This window comes from Colossoma macropomum, unplaced genomic scaffold (assembly GCF_904425465.1).
Source record: "Colossoma macropomum unplaced genomic scaffold, Colossoma_macropomum, whole genome shotgun sequence".
Taxonomy (NCBI): Eukaryota; Metazoa; Chordata; class Actinopteri; order Characiformes; family Serrasalmidae; genus Colossoma; species Colossoma macropomum.
Window position 1 is genome coordinate 16,599,549 of NW_023494790.1, and position 16,787 is coordinate 16,616,335.

Genomic DNA, 16,787 nt, shown 5'->3' on the forward strand with positions numbered 1-16,787 from the left:
ATTTGAATTTCAAGAATTATACACATCACATAGTTCATTTACTCACAGTTTGAAGAAAGGCAGTAACTCTCAACAATTCTTCTTATAGTGGGAAATAGTATTGTAAACATGATTAATATTATAGTTGCATGCAAAGGTTTGGGCGGCTCTGGTCAAATTATGTGATTTTTTTGAAGTAAAAATAAATTACCCCATCTTTTACAGAGAACACTCTGCTGCACATTTTAATTATGGTTTATATAAAATATCAGGAAAAAGTAAAATATAAAATGTGGCCTGTGCAAAATTTCTGGCATAATTTATGCTATATATGTTTCATTATTCCCCAATATGTCCAATAGATAACTATACAGTGATTTTCAGAAAGATGTCAAATTGAAATTTATTCCCAGAAACAAAACATGTCATTTGACCGGGGTGGTCAAACTATTCCATAATACTTTATTAGAAAAAGATAAACAAGGATTCAAAAAACAACCTCATTATTATACATATAAAAACATTACATTACAAAGAAATCATATAAATGATAATGTCTATAAGGCTCTGTTTCTTACTGTAAGAGAGAGCTGTAGCAGAATTTAGTGTATGCATTATCATCACACAAGTTGCCAACAAATCAGTGTGATTAATTCAGAAGATTATAAGAAAAAAAAATATTGTTTTTTTTCTTGAAATGAGCCCTTGCAACAAAAAATAGTATGTGACACTTTTTGTAAAAGTCATATAAGCTTGGTATGGCATTGTTTGATGCCCTGTGTTTAAAATAAATATGTCACTAAAATGTAAATGAAGCATAGTTTTGCTTTTTAATGTAAAAGGTTGTACAAAATAAAACAGAAAACAAAATAACTGATAATGCAAATAAAGGTTGAAATGGTTAATATATGTTTTTTTTTTGTTGGAGGGGCTCCAATGAAATTGAGTGACTAAGTAACTGTGACAGCCCTAATAATTATGTTGTAGATAGAAAATGTGGGTTTTGTGTACAAATGCAAAATTAGGCTCTTGATTGGCACGGCTGTCTAAGACTTGACTCTATCGTGGAAAGCTTACGAGTTTGAATGACCCTCCTTCTCATTCAGCACGATACTAACCAATGTGACGTAATTCTAACATAACTGAATTGTTACTTAGTGTTGTCCACCAAGCATGTTAAGTGGTTTAATGTTAGTGGCAGTTTGGAAAGATACAATGCTGCTTAATGTGTCTCAAGCATTGTGTGATATGGGGAGACGTTAGCTATCAGGTTGAATTAAATAAGCGACTATTAGGGAAAAAACTGGGAGAAAAATGGGGGGGGGGACGTATATGGACGTGGCCCAAACGCTTCGTAATGCTTAGTTCAGCCGTTGGTAAATGGGGATTAGAGGAAGACAGAGAGCACATACAGCTTTGTGCTGCACCTGTGCTGGCACTGAGTCAGTGTGAAAGGTAGAGGCTCAAATACTACACTGCTATATTGTTTCCTGTTTGTCAGGAAGTTGTAGATCCATTAACAGTTGGACTGCTTTGCTTTTTTGTGACATTTTGATTAGCAGTAGTTAAAGAATTGTGTAGTGTAAAATGCACAAAGACTCCTATGAGAAACAAACATAACATAGATAGGTCCAGTTCTACAATCTGATTTGCTAAGCTATGGTCAAGAGCAAATAAAATAAAATACGCTTTATGTCATTGCTGTCCAAAAACCCACATGTGTATTTGTTTTTTGAAATTTTTTTCTACATCCTTTAAACACAGCAGCTGCCGTTTACATTGTGTGAAAGTTTCATGATTAATGGACCAGTACAAATGCTCTAAATACTTACACTTGAAATGAAATGTCTTTACATTAACTTAACCTGAAAGTGAAGAATGTTTTCCCCTCTCCAGTAAAGTTTGGAGATACATTTTCTGGAGATTACGGCAACAGCAGCGATATACAAACAGCAGTGTTAATAGCAAATTGCATCGTTTTTTCAGCATTGTTGTATTTTGTCATATTCTGTTTTATCGTGCCACTTTTAATAGAGTAGTTCAGCGAAAAATACAGTTTAACTCAATTTTCCACTTACCCGAGAAGTAAAGCATCAGCCAAAAGGTGTTTGGTTTGGAGTCCAGATTTTGCGTCTTTAGTTTAGAACTGGAGCTAAAAGGTTAACGGTGTTAACAAACACTAAACTCAGCAGTCACTGAAATAGCCCAAATCATTTCCTTAAATATACATCACCAAAGTCTTGGCTCTCACATCCAGGTCTTCATTAAGGTTGCACAGACTTGCAGATGTGGTTTAGAGCGCAGGATGACTTACTGTAAGCTGTAAAATTGAACAGAATTTCATGGGCAGCCATTTTAGACAACATCAGGGCTGGTATTCACAAAGCAGGACTGACCTTGGATCAGATTCCTCTGTATTTATGACGATCAATGTCACAAATACTGATTCTAGATCAGCACTCCTGCTTCTGAGGTACAGACCCTCTTGTGTAAAGTAGCTGCCTGCAGTTTTGTTCATTGTTAAAGTTCAGAGTAAGTTATTCTCTGTTCTAATCCACATTGACAAGTCCGAGCAAACCTAATGATGCACGTCAAAAGAAGTTTTGGTAATGTATTTGTACAGAAACAATTTGGGCTATTTGGGTGGCTACTGAGTTCTAGTGTTTGTTAGCATTGTTGTAAGCTGCAGTTCTGCACTAAAGGAGAAGTTTAGACTCCAAAATCTGTCTGGCTACATTTAGGGTAAGTGGAAAAGTGTGTACAAAACAATTTTTTTATTTGGCATGCCATACTTTTAAGGGGGTTTTATGCAGGTTGTGTCTAATAACACCTCTTTACTGTGCTATAATCACCATAATTCATTGCTTTATTTTAAAACTTAAAGTAGGAATGCAAAACATTTTTCCTAAAAATCAGTGCAGTGTTACTGAGGCACTATACTAATTATGAGAAAGTTTTATGTGTGTGTGTTTTGATGTTGCAGCCATCATTGTTGGTGCAGAAGGATAATAAGCTGGATTAGAGCGCTGGGCCTCTTTGCTATATCATACATATTACACTGTATCTGTTTAATCAGTTAATTGCTCTGATTACATATATCCCTCCCAGCCGTACTGCATGATTCGCATGGAGCTGAGAGGTGTCCTCCAACCTCTCTCTCTTTCCTCTCTAACTCTGCTTCTCCCTTTTCCCGTTTCAGTCTCTTCCTTCCTTTCTCTCTCTCCTCTCTCGCTCGCCTGCCCTCCCTTTCCCTCTTTTATACAGTAGCATGCCTTCGGAATCCTCAAACCGAGGAGCACATTCTCTTCCTCCGTTCACCTGTGTGATCCCATGAGCGCGTGGTCCGTCCCCACAAGCTTTAAGGAAACAGATTAGGTCCTTTTTACATAGTAGAAGTTCCTGTGAGGAAGGATTAGGCTAATTACATTGGAAACGAGACTGAAATTCCAGACGGTGGATGATAGCTTTAAACTTTTACCCAAATGAAATACCAACAGCAGGAAAACAAACAAGCTAGTCATTAGTGGGTTTCCCTGCTTCTATTTCCTTACTCAGCAAGCGGGGCGCATGCTTCAGGTCCCACTCGTGTCCAACAAACACGTAGTGCATATCTCGTTCTCGCAAGGAAGAAAGTTATTCTTTATCTCTTTTTTTCTGCTCAATTAATATAAACATTCTCATAGAAGTCATGCCCCCAAACTGTGTTGTTAGACTTGCTGCCAGAGCTGTGGAGCCTGGATTCCTTCCTCAGTTAATATGTTAATTCCTTTGGACTTATCGTTGTTGACCAAAATGGACTTCAGCCCTTGGCAGTGTTATTTCCTCACAAAATGAAAGAAAACAAAGGAGGGATTAACCAAGTGATGTGCAGCACATGGCGGTTAATTAAGTGGATATTTTTAAAGTGAAAAGATGGACGTCTGGCACAGGTGGCAGTGCTGTGTGAGGTTGCTGCAAGGCTGGGGATAGTGAGGTCATCTGGTGTGGACCTCAGTCTAACAGGAGCGTTGAGCCTAAAGTAGATAAGGCTATTACTGAGCCTATTAGTGAGCTCCAGGAACTTCTGAATAACACAAACTAGCCAGACCATTTCTGACTCATGATTAAGACAACAGAGCTGATTTTAGAAAGGAGAAAAGCTAAGAATAGGAAATGAAAGCAGTGACATTTCTCATACACAAATGCAGAATTTTGAAAACACACTGAGATGTATTTCACTTATATTTTGATATACAGTGCTGTGCAAAAGTTAGAGACCACCTCTTATATATTGTATTCCCGGTCTAAACAGCCTTTAAGTATAATTCATTCATTTTGAGGAGATCTTCAGGGAAATCTACTTGTGTAAGGAAGGGAAAAGTCAGAAGTTCCTAAAACTGGAGTACAAAATATAATTAAAAGATATGAAGAAAAAGATTCAAAGAGCACCTCATGAATTTGAATATCACATTTGACTGAAATGCCCATTCGTTAGTCAAGAAGCTGTTCCTGAAGAACATTTTCAAATCAAACAAAGAAGCTTCTTTTCAGAACAACGGACTGGCCACACCTTAACATCTGATGTGTTTGGTATCACTTGGACTGTGAGAAGCAGGAAAACTTCTAAGACTGAACTTTGGAGGTGTGGAAAAATATTCATGATGATTTCTTTGAAAAACTGAAAGCAAGTCTCCTGAACAGAATGGAAGCTGTAATCAAGGCAAAGTGTGGACCCATAAGATGATAAAAAGATTATATTTTGTTGTTGAGGCTTCTGTGTAACTTTTTGTTCAAAATATATTGTTTGCTTTCTCTTCCCTAAAAAATGAATGACTTGTACTTGCTGGCCATTCTGACTGGAATTTAAAGTAATGGCTTTTGCACACTACTATATTGACAACATATTTCACAGTCTTTCATTTTCAGCGGTTTTCTCACCATTTTAAACAGCTGGATTGCTGCCTCTTTAGATGCAAATAGAACCCTTTTGCTTATTTACATGAATAGCTATTCAGTTGTTCATGTCCTTTCCATTATCTGACAATGAATTGGTCTATTATTAGTAGGCTACTTTTTTCAAAATTTGAAAGAACAAGAAGAAGCAGCAGCTCTACCCAATTGGCTTTGCACCAAATTCCCTTTTGACCGCTGTAGCTTACTACCATCTTTCATTCACTGTGGCAGTGCTGCATTCCTCTCTCTCTAACCTGAAAGTGAAACCAGACCCTGGCTGTGACACAGCCCTTAGTGGAGAGTGTGTAATGCGATACTGTGACTCGGCTGATGGCTCCGAGCAGATGTGTTTTTAAAAACACTGCCGTGCTAATCTAGGGCTAATCTCGCTCGAGCTTGCCGCCTCTGTCATCAGTGGCCAGGCGTGGCCTGAGAGCAAAGCCAGCCTGTCTTGAAGGCGAATGTGCTCTAGGAAGTGAAAGATCGGCTCCAGAGACCAGGCCAGAGACAATGCTTCCGCTGCACACATATGGAAATGCCCTTATGGAGGCGTGTGAGGGGTATGGCACTGTTCTGACCAATCGTGGTTGAACTTTTTAAAGATCATTTTTGCTTCTTCAATGTCAGATTGAATGGATAGGCTACTCAAATGTGGACCAGAGGTAAGTCTTTTTGTGTGTCTGAGAGAGAGAAAGCGATCATGTGCTGATTCGCACTTTTTTCTTCTTCTTGTATCAGCTTCCGTTGGCTTTGGGGTCAGATGCTGGGAATGCAGCGTCTCTGCTTTCACACATGGCCTTTGTCACACCTTCGCCATCACAGCTGCTTCTGCTGTCCTTCACAAATATTATATTCTGCCTGCTTTCCCACATGAAATAACCTTTATAAAAGCCAGTAAAAACCTGAGCCGTTCTTCAGTCTTCTGTGTCGTCAGTGTTTTATCTTGACCTCTATACAGAGACGTTTCCTGCCCTTTCTGCCACATGCACAGTTCTGGCCATGATGTCACGGTGCTGCAGCAGTATTACAGAAAGTCCCCAACCACTGCAGCCCTCTTTCACGTGCACACATTTAATGTGGTCAAGAGTACACTCAATTATTATTATCAATTTCAATTTCCATTTCCAAACCTCTTCTGAAAGCCTTGAAAGCCCAGTTTTAACTATAGTTGTTATCCTAACCTGGTTTAAATTAATGAGTGCTTCATTAAATTAAGTCAGATGTGCTGATGATGGAATTTAATACATCCATACAATGGCTGAGGGCATAGATGAGAAATCTGCAACCAAACATTTGTTGTTGTAACCAGCTCCTAAGATATCAACTACTTCTTAAAAAAAAAAAAGAAAGAAAATAAAAGAAAAAGACTTTCTTGTTGCTTTTCACTACTTTGTTTTTTATTCATTTGCATGTATTCTGATTATATATTCACAATTACTTCCAAGGTAAATGGTTTTAAACAGTTTGATTAGGTGCCTAAGACTTTTGCTTAATGCTGTGTTTTTAATTAAGTCTTTTTAAACGTGTCTTGTCCAGTTGTATTTTGCAGTCTTTGAAAGGCTATGCATGGTTTGTTATTGTTCAGTTAGTCTCGGCATCAGACGTCTTGAGTTCCATAAGGACACCTGGTATTCGGAAATTTTAACTCTGGGGTTTAATAGAGTGGAATCTGATTGGGTCTGTTTTCTTCTGCCTATATGGCCTTTAAACAAGCCTCTTTAACAAGTGACATTAGCTTTAGACATATGCCCTGCTTGCTTAGATGGATAGAATAGATACCGAATTTTAAATTGTTGTCTTTTCAGAGGTATTATGGATACATTGGATTGACTCATTGAAAGAAATCCAGTTCTTTTGCTTACAGTTACTGATTTCCAAATGAAGCATACTAACATGTTTACCTTTGAACATGGCCTTTGTGGCTGTGATATGCTAAAAAAAGAGACATTGCAGTCAAGAAGAAAGGATGGTTCCCCAGTAGTGGCTATACACCTGGAAAGTGAGTCTATTTTTCAGTTTTATTGTTTGGCCTTATTAAAGCTTTGGTTACTTGATTAACTGTAAAATAATCAGTGGATTATTTGTTGCTACAGTAATCTGTAGTGGCAGCCTTACTCACTCTGTGTGTGTGTTTTACATATGGAGCTCCTCAGGTGTGAAGGCTTCCAGCAGAGGAACTGTGCTGAGTGTGTTTGCCCTGGTGTGGGTTCACACTGACAGCATGGCTAGGCCCAGTGGTGTGTGTGTTTGTGTGTGTGTGTGTGTAAAAAGGCAAGCAGGAGCTGGCTGCTCTCCCAGAGGAGAAGCACTTTGCTAATCAGATCTTCCTCAGCGCGGGTTTTGCATCATAGCACAATAGCTCTTTCTCCCGAGTCTGTGCTGTGGCTGGTATTTCCTGCCCTGGGCTGTCTTTACCCAGATTAGGGGAAATTGATTTAATGGGTTTGATTTAGTGGCTCAAAAGCCGACATCCCATATGAAGCCTTTTTGTGGCAACAAACTGGACGCTCTTTTTTTTGTTGTTGTCTTCTGTTTTTTCTCAATCACAGTAATACACAAAGCCAGCTAACTCATCAGTACATACACATACACACCCATGTGCCTGCAGATGCTTGCACATGATGTGCTCTGTAGTGTAGTATGAAAGCTGACATCATGCCATTAAGATTCTAATCAAAATTTGGATTGAGTTTCAGTGATGTTTCCCATTAGTAATTACAAATGGTATTGTATGTGAAGTATTTAATCTGGTTCAACAAGATGCTCAGTAGAGGCAAAAACAGTGGAGAAAGTAAAACCAGCTACACTTGTTGACTGGAGAACTATTTCAGACTGACATATTTTAGCACACTGGGCTTCATCAGGGTTAAAAGAAAATTACAACAACAAACAAAACAAACACTGGAACTATAAAGGAACTACTATTATTCTTTAATTATGAAGTCTTTATTCATTCAGAGAATAATAAAAATAATATTTGTTTTCTTACACAGTTTTTCCCTCTAATTTATTCATATTCAATTCCCTCCTGCTAGCTACGTCTCCCCTTGTTACACAGTGTTACCAAGCTGAGAGGGTGAGGGCATGCACAAGCTTCTTCCAAGACATGTGAAGCCACCACATCTTTTTACAGGAGATTTTTGAACTATCACTAATGCAATGGCTCAGCACGCTTGAAGGAGAACTTTAACTGCTAATTCTGTTACGTCAGATAACAGATGCCTCCGTTGGCTAGCATTGGGAGGGCCATCCTAACCACCCAGAGAGTGCAAGGCCAATTACTGTCTTGGACTCTTGGCCACAGGTTGCTTTACAGTCACTGGGATTGAACACACAACCTCCCGTTGACAGCAGCAACGCTTAGATGGTTCCATCACTCAGGAGCCTGTAATAAACTTGTAAGGTAAAAAAATCAAAAGGCTTCGTTCTTTTTTATTTTTCAGACAATAACTCTTCCTTCTTCATGTCATTAAACTGTGCTGGATGCCTGTGTGCCGAAATGTGTTGGTTCCAAATTACAGTCTTTCCCACAGTGTGCTGAATTTGCGCTGTTTTGTAGCAGTGTATGATTTCACTGCAGTCATATATTCACTACTGTATATATTGTTGTCTGTGTGAGAGAGAAAGAACCATGTGGTGTTCACTGCTGTTTGAACTAATTTCATAGTTTGAATAGAATTTGGATGTCAAAAAAGCTATTGCAGCTGAGCTAATCATTTAAATGACACTGTACACTGTGGCGTGTGCAGCTCCTGTAATTTCTTCACATTGGTGACTGAGTGTGCTTTTCACTTTATTGCATCATGTAAGAATAAAAATAACCAAGATAATGCAAGAATTGTCATTAGCAGATGGGGTGAAGACAATGTTTCCTCTGTGTGTGCTTGTGAGTGTGTGTTTCAGGCTGTCTGTCTCAGCACTGCTGCTAGTGTGTGAGATTGCTTTATGTGTGTGGTTTGACTGGTTCTCCTATTTGCCTGTGCACCTCATAAGGATTTCTGTTCCATTAGCTGCAGAGACGATTAACCCAAGCAGTGAAACAGTGTGTGACTGTGTGTATTTACTGTACTGAAATGGGATCTACAGGAAAAGGGAGATTAGCATTTACCCGATATGAAAATTATAGTTTTGCACAAAAATATTCAGCAGTCTTCAATGAATTTGATTATTAATATTTTAGAAAGTGTGACTCTTTATCCCTTTTATGAAACAGTGTCTTTCTGAGGGGAAGCAACTGTTTGTTTAGTTTGTTTTGCCTTCATATCTTCCCCGTTCTCTGACAAGGGTTTACCAAAAAGTTTTAAGTTTAAGATGATGGTTAAAAAGATGCTATTTCCTCTGCTCTCCTGAAAAAACTCATCACTGACCTGGTCAGATAGAACCAGCAACTGGTGTTGCCAGATTAAGCAGGATTGTATTGTATGCATTGTATGCTACTCGCTATGAGAGTAATTATTTTCAGTATCTTTCAGCATTTAGTAGTTTCTTTAACAAAACATGGATTAAAGTAACAAATTATGAATTAAGTAACAAATTATAATATTTGTAATAATGAAAATAATAATTTTATTATAATAATGAGAATAATCTAAAAATATACATATTCGTTCAGTCCTTAAAGCAAAACGTCTTAATCTTACAGAACATTTGAATATACAAGAAATATAGATCATTCAAAATGAAAATGTTTGATAATTGCAGCCCTAGAAAATTGAGGTTTAAAGCAGCTAAAAATTCTGATAACCAGTAACACTGTCCAATGTATTATAGTATGGTCAGAAACAGACTTCATTAGTACTGTTTAAAGTGCTTCCTGGCCGATGTTATGATCCGTTTACTGTAAATTGTCAGGTGTGACTGTTAGTTCACAAATATTCTGTTCTTAAACTCAAATAAAGAGCAGAAACTTAGTGTCTTAAATTATATAAATAAACCAGTCGGGGCCAATTAGTTGTTTTGTTTCTTTCTGTTAATTAGCTTCTATTTTTCTTGTTTTTAATTTGGTCGCTTTATAAAAAGATTTCTTGTTATAATATGCTCTTAAATATTAAAGTTTGTTTGTATGTGTGTAGATGTTTTGATTATTTTAACCCTTACAGTGTTGTGTGTTCAAATTGAATGTATTGATTGCTGTAATAGAAGTGAGTAGTTATTGACTGTAAGCCTAGCAGTCTGTATGCAGTCTGCCACTAACTGTCAGTGCTTTATTGGCAGGATTTTCTCTGATACAGTTAAATCCATGGGACATCAATATCAGCCAATATTTTTGGCTGGCCAGTATATCTATTGAGCATAATAGAGATACAGCATGAAGTTGGTGTAGAAGGGGGGATGTGGGGCTGTTCCAAGGTCATAGCTATGTGGCTTTGTTGAGTACAGGTTTTATACAAATGCAATCTATGAGAGACAGAAGAGATATAAGGAGCTGGCTGATTGGTTGAGGTTGAAGTAGCAGGCACAGTGCCATGAGTAAATGAGCCTTACCCTCTTGTCATTCCTCACAGCTCACTGATTCTTTCTCATTGAGGCTTAATTAAATCCACAGTAGCTGATTAAATTAAAAAATGACTGTCTTTACCTTCTTTTAAGGTCACTGACCGGAACAATGGCCATGCCTGCACAAAGGATGGCGAAACTGGACTGATATCAGCCAGCTGAATCATGCAGATGTGCATGCGACTGCAAAGGAAACAGTATGGATGTTAGTTAATCCTAATGGCTCCTGGGATTTGGTTAGCTAATGAGGTACATAATTATATAGCCAGTACAATGTGATTAGCCTTTGCATGGAGACACGGGTCAAGGAGGGGGTGTGTGTGGCATATGTGCAGGAAAACCAGTGGTGAGCTACATGCAACAGGTCTGTGTGTGTGTGTGTGTGTGTGTGTGTGTGTGTGTGTTGTTTTTTCCATTTACCAGTAGTCATTAACCTACAGCCTTTACTTTGTGTCAAAATGTTATAAATGACAGCACTGGACTTCTAAGATTTTGGAATCTTGCTTCCTAGAAACAGGCATGTGATCTATCAACTTACGCCAGGCCTTTAAAATGTGCTGAACGTATAAGAAGAAAAACAAAAACATCATCAGTCATCAGATGGGTTTCCAGACCCTATAATGAATCCATTTTCATCGTGTTGTTTATTTGTCATTTATGGTTAAATTTTCAGTAACATACATGGACATTTATTTAACATACATGGACTTTATTTAAATTAGGCCTGTGCCTGGTGATGGTTATTCAGGTTACTGCTGTAACAGCCCTCAGTGAGGGTTAAAAACTTATGGAATTATTCTGGAAATGTGGCTATGCTGGTTAAATGCGTTCTGCGCTGTAGGCTGATATCATGCCTAGTACAAGTATGTATGAGCATGTCATGTCTCAGCTCTCGTACAGCAGGCAAAACAGACCAGTTCAAGCAGACTTTGGCAAAATAGCTTCAGAGGAAACATCAAAAAACATTAAATAAAGCATTGGGCTAAGCAGCAACTCTTGGATGGTAAATTTTGTGTGACATTCATAATTCTATTCTTTCTTTGTAGAGTAAAAACATTACAGTTTTGTGGACAAATTAAAGCGGACAACATACTGCAACCACACTTTTTACTGAACTGCACATTTATTTTATTGTTTTATTTGAGAAAGATTAAGCTTCAGCTCACATGCTATTGGCTTGCTCATGCATCCTGTGTGAACCAAACTTGTATCTCCAAAAAACTTCACAGGAGAAGAAAAAAAAATCTTAACTTTTAATGTAAGATGATATAAGTTTCTGTTTGTCCATTCGTCATGCAGTTTTTACACAGTGTTAATGGTGGCTGACATTTTTGAATTATGGAAAAAAAAAATCCACCAACGTAGAGATACAAGGTTTTGGTCTAACAGCGACAATACAATCCTTTAACACAAAGTTAAACAATTGAAACAAAAGTATGTAGATTCTCCGCCTGTGACGCATACAGAGTGTCTGATAACTATAGTTGGTTAAGCTGACCAGCTGATTTTGCCAGTTGCATTCTGATTGAACGTCTGCACTTCCATGTGTACGCACTTCCATGCTTTATGAGTTTTATGAGTCTGATGGAAACAAAAAAGTTGTTGCCTGCTTGGCACACCATGACAAGTCTTTTGGAGCAAGATATAGTCGTTGGAGTGCAAATAGTTAACAAAATAATATGTTTAAAAGGTGTTCAACTTTATGTTAAAGGTTTACTGACGCATACCAGTTTGTTGTGCGCTGGTTTGTTTTGGTTATAGCCCCGTGTTGAAAATCTAAAACAAACTAAAACAACTTTCTGTGATTGGTTATTTTGTGTGACAGTCCAATAGCCCTTTCCTCTCAAAGTAGGCAGTTCTTGGCCACGTGAGGGGCCGAGATGCACCAGACTTTCTGATGACGGGCAGAAGTGAGTAACTTGTGAAACTAATGGTCGTGGAACGGGTGTTCACTACCAGTTATTGATTTTCTGCTGCACTCACAGTTGTGTCACTATGGCTTGTAACATTAAAGTAGAGACACTGGATCACTAGTGGCCACTAGATTCTGCTTCACATTTTTACAGTTGTCTCTCCATGTTTTTAATTTTACTCATCAGCCTTTGCTGCTAAACATACATATTGCTAGTGTTATGCTGGTGGCCATATCCAAGTTAAAGGGTGAACTTGCCATAAACACAGTGCACTGACTGGTTGTGTGACAGATGGAGCAGCATTATGGAGTAGTATTATATGAAAGTGCAGCCCCAGATCAGTTACTACAACGATGGAGTAAATGGACTGAGCAAGTGAAGCTTCAGTACACATACTCCACTGTGGTGCTGGGGGTTTTATGGTAAAATAATAAGTATAATTAATAAAATATAATCACTGTTTCTGTTTTTAATATATCGCCTGAGGTATCATGTCTGTTTCATTGTCTTTCTGTAAAGTAAAACAGTGAATTCAGTTGCAGTATGCTGATGTCATTTATTTATTTTTCTTTCCCCTGCTCATGCCCTGCGGGCTGCTGGGCCTGTAATACTCTGAGGAAAACCCTGGTTGTGTTTGAAAGTTTGTTTGCTTGACATTTGGAAACAAATGTAACTTAAGTCTTTGAGCTCATGCACTGTTTCTTGACACTGGTGGTGATCTGCTCTGATGTTGCAGTGTGCTGGTGGGAGCTCATAGGCCTTAGAGGACATGGCCTATTTAATCACCTAATGAGGAAAGCCTCATGCTAGCATCTGCTGAGATGAAGCTACAATGTTAAAAAAAAAAGCAGAACTGTAACACAAACAAGTGATAATGACTTGGAAATTAACCTCAAAATAACTTACTAACCATCTCACATTATAGTCCTAATCAGTAAAGACAATCTATCATCCATGGCCTAAACAAATAATGACCACTCTGTAATTGGCTAATTACTGAAACTGATCATTGACTGAGAAAATGTAAAGCATTAAATAGAGTGATTTCTCAATGGGATACGTGTGCAGATGAGTTCCTAGGGTGCAAAATACAGAATTTAATTTGCCACTCTGTGACACTGCAGGGAGATGCAATAATATATTATTACATTTAAATCGGTTAAACCATTGTGTGTACTGAAATGTGCTTTTATTATAGCTTGTAAATTTATTGGCTTGTTCTGTACAACATTGATTATTGCTGCATTGCTCCCCAGTGTGAAAGCTGTTATGATTCAGATATTTATATTAGCATTTATTAGGCTGAGAATAAGCCAAGCTAGGAAGACAATTATCTAGGATATGTGCTTTGGCAGTGAGATGCTATCTGTAAATAATTCAAAGTTCCTCGGGCCTTGAGTTAATTATCGGGAATTTATCCTGATTATAGGATATATTTACCCAACTCTGTGGATCCCCGGTGGCTTTTGAAGTTTCTACAACAGAACGGTAATGTAGGTTAACGAGTTGGGGGTTAGTTTGATGATACAAATGATGAGAATTTGAACTGCAGTCTCTGAGACTTGCTCTGTTGGACTATGTGGTAGTGTCCCATATTACCACTTCTTAGAAGTGTACCTGAACAATTGGAAAGACAAGTGTGTGAGTGGCTTCAACTCACATACCCGCACTTCTCTTAAAGGGTGCTGTTGAGATAAGTATGAGGGAAGCTGACTTAGTGTTTTATGATACTAAAGGCTGCATGTGCAGACACATCTGGCTTCCAGTGGAGAGAGCAGCAATGCAGGGTATATGCAGAGCTCTATGGAACAGCACCGAATGGACGGAAAATGCCGGATATAACCGTGCGCTCTTTTGATCTATCTTGGGCGCGTTCGTCCTGATGGAATTCATTAGCTTCTCTCAGGCTGCGTCCGCACGTATTTGGGTATTTTTAAAAACTACTTTTTTCTCTGTTTTTGGCCTGTCCATTTAGGTCACTGAAAAGAGAGCTTTTGGAAATTGCTCTCCAGGGTGGAGTTTTTTTAAAAACTCTTTCCATGTTTTCATTCAAGTACAGCATATCTTAAAGGGGAATTCAGTTGTTCGAAATTTCTACTTGATTGAGTCATTAAGATGTAAACAAACTTATTCAGGGTGTTTTGGTGTGAAATATTCCATTCTAGAAATTCTTACTGCGTCAGAATTGTTCACCGTGGTGGTGATAGGAACCAGATGTCTGAAGAGTTCACTGCCTTTAAAAGCTATTATTTATGTTAAAATATGAAGTTGATTTATGTTATTACATTGAATTTATATGAATACACTACCTGATACCTGATTTTTTTTTTTTTTAAAATATACCCCTATTTTACCATTGTCATTGTCACATAAAAAACTCAGAAGACACATGTAGGTTCACTAATCGTTTTTGGATACTAAATTAAATGGCTATATTTGCATTGTATACATTGCTACTCCTGTTTCCTGTAACCACCACTGTGAAGAAATCCAGGTTAGTCTGGATTTTGGACATCATGGCATGCGGTCAGTGCCATTGTGCTGCATTGTTCCCTTAATACTTTTAGACATGGCCTTTGTGTTGTTGTGGTGTGCTGCATGCTATCATGCCTTTTTTCCCCCCTCTGTGTTCTATGGTTTGCACAATGCACATGCTCATAATTCTTCTTGAGGCATTTGTCATTAAATTTAATGGCATATTGTCACTTTCTCTCACAAGAGCATTTTAAATAGTTTTTGTGTTCTCCTGTCAACAGGTTTTTAAAATCACTGCTACTGTGGATGGGGATTTTATAGAAAATGGAGTGAAGATGAAGTGCATGTTCACAAATATCTGTGTATTTGTGATGAGGCCCTGCAGTTATGTTTTTTCTGATCGTATTTCACATGCATTATATGTTCAAAAGCTTATAGACACCTCTAAAGTTTCTTCTGAAAGCAAGGGTATTAATAGGGAGTTTGCCCCCTTTGCTGTAGCACCAGACTGTACTCTTCTAGGAAGGCTTTACACTAGATGTTGGAACATTGCTGTGAGGATTTTATTGCATTTAGCCATAAGAGCATTAGTAAGGTCTGGTACTGATAGTGGGTGATTAGTTCTAGGTCACAACCAACTCATCCAGAAGTGTTGGATGGTCCTCCAACGCTCCTGAGAATGCAGTTCCACTGCTCCACTGCCCAGTGCTGGGGGACATTAAACCCCTCTACCCAATGCATGGCATTGAGCATAGTGTGTTTCTGTGGAGATTACACAAGCTGTGTGTGCACAACTGAACTTATGTTAGCAGTCGCTGCACCTTCAAGTAGCTGAATTCTCTAATTAAAAGTGTAGTCTCAATATCTTAGTAAATTTCATAAGAGATTAGTGGGCAAATGATTAGTCATGGAAAGTTGACTACATCAGTGTTTACAGGCTTGATTGAATTTAGCCTACAGTAAACATGAGTGATTTAGTGTGCGAATAAATCTCCAGTTGTGCTTGTAACTCTGAAAACAGGCAGAATTTGTGAAGGTGCATCTGCCAAAGTGAGCGAGATTTAAGGAGAAAAAGAGTGCGAGAAAGACATGAAGAGACAAGTGAAATGGCAGAGTGGAAGACGCGCTGTGCAGCTTCAAAGCAGAGGCAGCGCACTGGGGGCCTGGCGCCCTGCCGCAGCACTCAGATGTTTTATTCAGCTCCAGCCATCTCTTTATGATCCTCTCATTGCTCTGCTGCGGATGAGCACGGCGCAGGGATACACGCACGTACACTCATGCAGACGCACAGCCGTGCACAAATCCTTCCGTAGAGGCATATGAGTCACAGCTGCTCCTCCACCTCAGTCAGGTAGGCTAATGATATAACAACATAGACAAACACACAGGCATATTAATATGGTCACAAATGCTCAGTTACACATGCACACACACACACACAGCACTGATCATCTGCTATGCTGATAGGAGAAAAGTGGTGGGGCTGTAGATGTTGTCTAGGAGGGTCTAATTGGAAAACAAAATCGGCCAATGTTAAGGTTCCACAAAATTATCTGCATCTTCTAAAATCCTTCAGTTAAAGCACCGATCTCTGTTAGGGATGTACCAATATGGGAATGGAGGTGATGGGGTGAACCACCCTTAGCCTGATGCATATAACTTATAAATGTGGAATGAGGCTATAAATCTATACCTATTAGGGTGGGAACAAACTTGAGAGTGAAATTTCTGAACCAATCCAAGAAGTTCCAGTCTAATTTGATGAGTTGGAACAGACAACAGAGAAGAAGTAGTGCTATTAAAACTATGAACACAAATGATATTATTGAACATTTCACATCCTGTTCCGCACTAAATCCAAATAAACTGGACTAATAATGCTCTCGTTTTAATGAATCATGCATTTTTAACAGTGTTGTAGAAATATTGAATATATTCACAATATGCTCAGAAAAGCATGTTATGACATATTGTGATGTAATTTATCATGAT

General features: G+C 38.4%; 1 protein-coding gene across 2 annotated transcripts in view; it reads left to right on the forward strand.

Moving 5' to 3' along the window:
* The window catches only part of thrab (thyroid hormone receptor alpha b), a 144,145-nt gene that overhangs the window by 60,068 nt on the left and 67,290 nt on the right, over nt 1–16,787 (forward strand). Inside the window, exon 1 of one of the 2 annotated variants that reach the window (XM_036572371.1) lies at nt 4,695–5,573. The exons of the other annotated variant lie outside the window; for it this stretch is intronic. The gene's annotated coding sequence lies outside the window, so the exon portion shown is untranslated. Of the gene's footprint in view, nt 1–4,694; nt 5,574–16,787 lie in introns of those variants that run through there. 2 annotated transcript variants of the gene reach the window in all.